Source organism: Orbicella faveolata, unplaced genomic scaffold (assembly GCF_042242905.1).
Source record: "Orbicella faveolata isolate gen_17 unplaced genomic scaffold, um_ofav_v1 contig_34, whole genome shotgun sequence".
NCBI classification, from domain to species: domain Eukaryota; kingdom Metazoa; phylum Cnidaria; class Anthozoa; order Scleractinia; family Merulinidae; genus Orbicella; species Orbicella faveolata.
Genome location: NW_028301563.1, coordinates 31,504,539 through 31,510,466, shown reverse-complemented (window position 1 = coordinate 31,510,466; position 5,928 = coordinate 31,504,539). Strand labels below are relative to the sequence as shown.

The following is a 5,928-nucleotide window of genomic DNA, read 5'->3' as shown; positions in this document are numbered from 1 at the left end:
TTCAAGGGTTATATTAACTGCAAAAGAAGAATAGAATTTACCTGTAATGCTTATGTCTAAACGTTATTAAACCGCATAGGGTAGTGTGTCCGCTTTGTCGTCTCACAAAGTCTTCTGAAAGAATTTCAAAAATCCGACGGATTTTTCTCTCATTTCATTGCACAGAACACCACATGAACAGTACATGACATCCAAGACTTCATGCAGTTTCGTAGTGGTTGCCCGACAAATGGCAATGATTCACAATTTTAAAAGCTAAGTAGTGTTGACTGAAATTAGGACTTCGCTAGCTTCTCAGAGGAGCTGGAATTCTTGTATTAGGAATTGTACAAAAAACTCATTTATAATTTACAACAAAAATACAAAAGAAATTAATGCTTTAAGAGTGTCTTTATATCTGATTTAGACACGGCTAAATTTTACTCCCGATTTTCTAGGCCAAAATAACTTAAAACCTCAATATGAGTGTAAGAATGGAATACCTTTTTTTAAGAACATAGAGGCTGAAATTTGCTAAATTTTAACCAGAGAATATTTTAAAAGGCGAGGCTGAGATTTGGAAAAGAATGTAATTTTGTGTGGTGCAAATTTGTAGATACAAACCGTATAGAATTCTTCATTTTTCTAAACGGCAAAACTAGCCAAAAACAAAACAAAACAAAACAAAACAAAACAAAAACAGCACTAGTACTAGCCGTATGTCACCGGATGCTAACAACATACTGCAAGAGGTTAGGCGTGTCATATTAGGCTTTATTGGCTGCAGTCTGGCTCCACAATTTCTTCAAAGTCATGATAAACATTAAATTAACCCCAAGAAACCTTTTTGACCTTTTCCCAAACCTAAAACTAATCCTAAGATACCTTTTTATCCTTTCCCAAACGTAATTAAACCTTAAGGAACTTTTTTAACCTTTTCCCAACCTAACACGAACCCTAAGGAACCTTTTTACCCTTTTCCCAAACCTAATACAAACCCGAAGGAACCTTTTTGCCCTTTTCCCAAACCTAACACAAACCCTAAGGAACCTTTTTGCCCTTTTCCCAAACCTAACACAAACCCTAAGGAACCTTTTCACCCTTTTCCCAAACCTAATACAAACCCTAAGGAACCTTTTTGCCCTTTTCCCAAACCTAACACAAACCCTAAGGAACCTTTTTGCCCTTTTCCCAAAACTAACACAAACCCTAAGGAACCTTTTTACCCTTTTCCCAAACCTAATACAAACCCGAAGGAACCTTTTTGCCCTTTTCCCAAACCTAACACAAACCCTAACGAACCTTTTTGTCCTTTTCCCAAAACTAACACAAACCCTAAGGAACCTTTTTACCCTTTTCCCAAACCTAATACAAACCCGAAGGAACCTTTTTGCCCTTTTCCCAAACCTAACACAAACCCTAAGGAACCTTTTTACCCTTTTCCCAAACCTAACACAAACCCTAAGGAACCTTTTTGCCCTTTTCCCAAACCTAACACAAACCCTAAGGAACCTTTTTGCCCTTTTCCCAAACCTAACACAAACCCTAAGGAACCTTTTTGTCCTTTTCCCAAACCTAACACAAACCCTAAGGAACCTTTTTGTCCTTTTCCCAAACCTAACACAAACCCTAAGGAACCTTTTCACCCTTTTCCCAAACCTAATACAAACCCTAAGGAACCTTTTTGCCCTTTTCCCAAACCTAACACAAACCCTAAGGAACCTTTTTGCCCTTTTCCCAAAACTAACACAAACCCTAAGGAACCTTTTTACCCTTTTCCCAAACCTAATACAAACCCGAAGGAACCTTTTTGCCCTTTTCCCAAACCTAACACAAACCCTAAGGAACCTTTTTGTCCTTTTCCCAAAACTAACACAAACCCTAAGGAACCTTTTTACCCTTTTCCCAAACCTAATACAAACCCGAAGGAACCTTTTTGCCCTTTTCCCAAACCTAACACAAACCCTAAGGAACCTTTTCGCCCTTTTCCCAAACCTAATACAAACCCGAAGGAACCTTTTTGCCCTTTTCCCAAACCTAACACAAACCCTAAGGAACCTTTTTACCCTTTTCCCAAACCTAATACAAACCCGAAGGAACCTTTTTGCCCTTTTCCCAAACCTAATACAAACCCGAAGGAACCTTTTTGCCCTTTTCCCAAACCTAATACAAACCCGATGGAACCTTTTTGCCCTTTTCCCAAACCTAACACAAACCCTAAGGAACCTTTTTACCCTTTTCCCAAACCTAATACAAACCCGAAGGAACCTTTTTGCCCTTTTCCCAAACCTAATACAAACCCTAAGGAACCTTTTTACCCTTTTCCCAAACCTAATACAAACCCTAAGGAACCTTTTTGCCCTTTTCCCAAACCTAACACAAACCCTAAGGAACCTTTTTACCCTTTTCCCAAACCTAATACAAACCCGAAGGAACCTTTTTGCCCTTTTCCCAAACCTAATACAAACCCTAAGGAACCTTTTTACCCTTTTCCCAAACCTAATACAAACCCTAAGGAACCTTTTTGCCCTTTTCCCAAACCTAACACAAACCCTAAGGAACCTTTTTACCCTTTTCCCAAACCTAATACAAACCCTAAGGAACCTTTTTGCCCTTTTCCCAAACCTAACACAAACCCTAAGGAACCTTTTTACCCTTTTCCCAAACCTAATACAAACCCTAAGGAACCTTTTTGTCCTTTTCCCAAACCTAACACAAACCCTAAGGAACCTTTTTGTCCTTTTCCCAAACCTAACACAAACCCTAAGGAACCTTTTTGTCCTTTTCCCAAACCTAACACAAACCCTAAGGAACCTTTTTGTCCTTTTCCCAAACCTAACACAAACCCTAAGGAACCTTTTTACCCTTTTCCCAAACCTAACACAAACCCTAAGGAACCTTTTTGTCCTTTTCCCAAACCTAACACAAACCCTAAGGAACCTTTTTGTCCTTTTCCCAAACCTAACACAAACCCTAAAAAACCTTTTTACCCTTTTCCCAAACCTAACACAAACCCTAAGGAACCTTTTTGCCCTTTTCCCAAACCTAACACAAACCCTAAGGAACCTTTTTACCCTTTTCCCAAACCTAACATAAACCCAATGGAACTTTTTTGTTCTTTTCTGAAACTTAAAACTAACCCGAAAAACCTTTTTGCCCTTTTCCCAAACCTAACACAAACCCTAAGGAACCTTTTTGTCCTTTTCCCAAACCTAACACAAATCCTAAGGAACCTTTTTGTCCTTTTCCCAAACCTAACACAAACCCTAAGGAACCTTTTTACCCTTTTCCCAAACCTAACACAAACCCTAAGGAACCTTTTTGTCCTTTTCCCAAACCTAACACAAACCCTAAGGAACCTTTTTGTCCTTTTCCCAAACCTAACACAAACCCTAAGGAACCTTTTTACCCTTTTCCCAAACCTAACACAAGCCCTAAGGAACCTTTTTGCCCTTTTCCCAAACCTAACACAAACCCTAAGGAACCTTTTTACCCTTTTCCCAAACCTAACACAAACCCTAAGGAACCTTTTTGTCCTTTTCCCAAACCTAACACAAACCCTAAGGAACCTTTTTGTCCTTTTCCCAAACCTAACACAAACCCTAAGGAACCTTTTTACCCTTTTCCCAAACCTAACACAAACCCTAAGGAACCTTTTTGCCCTTTTCCCAAACCTAACACAAACCCTAAGGAACCTTTTTACCCTTTTCCCAAACCTAACACAAACCCTAAGGAACCTTTTTGTCCTTTTCCCAAACCTAACACAAACCCTAAGGAACCTTTTTACCCTTTTCCCAAACCTAACACAAACCCTAAGGAACCTTTTTGCCCTTTTCCCAAACCTAACACAAACCCTAAGGAACCTTTTTGTCCTTTTCCCAAACCTAACACAAACCCTAAGGAACCTTTTTGTCCTTTTCCCAAACCTAACACAAATCCTAAGGAACCTTTTTACCCTTTTCCCAAACCTAATACAAACCCTAAGGAACCTTTTTGTCCTTTTCCCAAACCTAACACAAACCCTAAGGAACCTTTTTACCCTTTTCCCAAACCTAATACAAACCCTAAGGAACCTTTTTGCCCTTTTCCCAAACCTAACATAAACCCAATGGAACTTTTTTGTTCTTTTCTGAAACTTAAAGCTAACCCGAAAAACCTTTTTGTCCTTTTCCCAAACCTAACACAAACCCTAAGGAACCTTTTTGTCCTTTTCCCAAACCTAACACAAACCCTAAGGAACCTTTTTACCCTTTTCCCAAACCTAACACAAACCCTAAGGAACCTTTTTGTCCTTTTCCCAAACCTAACACAAACCCTAAGGAACCTTTTTACCCTTTTCCCAAACCTAACACAAACCCTAAGGAACCTTTTTGTCCTTTTCCCAAACCTAACACAAACCCTAAGGAACCTTTTTACCCTTTTCCCAAACCTAACACAAACCCTAAGGAACCTTTTTGCCCTTTTCCCAAACCTAACACAAACACTAAGGAACCTTTTTACCCTTTTCCCAAACCTAACACAAACCCTAAGGAACCTTTTTGCCCTTTTCCCAAACCTAACATAAACCCAATGGAACTTTTTTGTTCTTTTCTGAAACTTAAAACTAACCCGAAAAACCTTTTTGCCCTTTTCCCAAACCTAACACAAACCCTAAGGAACCTTTTTGTCCTTTTCCCAAACCTAACACAAACCCTAAGGAACCTTTTTGTCCTTTTCCCAAACCTAACACAAACCCTAAGGAACCTTTTTACCCTTTTCCCAAACCTAACACAAACCCTAAGGAACCTTTTTGTCCTTTTCCCAAACCTAACACAAACCCTAAGGAACCTTTTTGTCCTTTTCCCAAACCTAACACAAACCCTAAGGAACCTTTTTACCCTTTTCCCAAACCTAATACAAACCCTAAGGAACCTTTTTGTCCTTTTCCCAAACCTAACACAAACCCTAAGGAACCCTTTTACCCTTTTCCCAAACCTAATACAAACCCTAAGGAACCTTTTTGCCCTTTTCCCAAACCTAATGTGACCGAGGCAGGTTCTGGTGTTGTTAGTGAACAACGAAACAGACTTGTAGCCACAATAAAATTTATTTATGCAGGAATACAGAAATTATACAAAAGGAAAAAAAGGGTGATTGCAAACTGAAAAGAATAAATTAAAATAGCAAATCACTAAAAATATTACAATAACATAATCAAAATATAATACAGAAATAATAGTAAAACTTGAGTGTTACAATGAGCATTCACTAAATTCCTACAAAGCATTGCATGACACTGAGTAAAATATTAATCCTCTTATCTGGCACTAATAAAAAGCTATTCTTAGAACTAAATGTGAATTAACTGAAAACAAGTGAAACATAAACCAAATAATAGCTCAAAACAGCAAAACAATGAAATAAACTGATCTTGCTAGCAATTTGAATAATTGTCCGACATAAAACTAAGAAAACTGTAAACTTGTTACTTTGTGTCAGGACAACATCTGTCATCATAGCTGGGTTAAACAAAGCTAGACTAACAGTGAAATATCTAATTTCAACAATGAACTCAGCACTAAAATGAGTCTTATGTAGAGACAAATACAATGTTTTGGAAACTACACATACAATGAATCCTAGATACAATTTGGACATGAATCAACAGAGGATTCAAGCAAAGATTAAACAATTGGTTTAAGATAAGTACAAGTTGACTGTAGTTTTGAACTTAAAACCTAAACTTTAGACATAATAACAAGGTTAAATGTGACATACCAAAATCCTGAGTGAAACGAATCACTAACTTAGGTCACAAGGAACAGTACTTGACCAAGGGGTCCTCAACTTGAAAGTGCAGGTCTTGAACACTTTGAACCACTGAATTAAACTAACTAACTGCACTTCTTTTATTAGGAAACAAACAATAGAAGGAAATTCTCATGATTCTAGTACAAGGTGTGGTGGTGT

At 38.1% G+C, this 5,928-nt stretch overlaps 1 long non-coding RNA gene across 1 annotated transcript; it reads right to left on the bottom strand.

The window, feature by feature from the left end:
* Positions 1-5,046: 5,046 nt before the first annotated feature.
* Positions 5,047-5,928, bottom strand: LOC149105766 (uncharacterized). Its single transcript, XR_016201404.1, has 2 exons — positions 5,737-5,928; positions 5,047-5,119 (listed from the first exon to the last, which is right to left on the bottom strand). It is a non-coding gene; the product is annotated as an uncharacterized LOC149105766 (long non-coding RNA).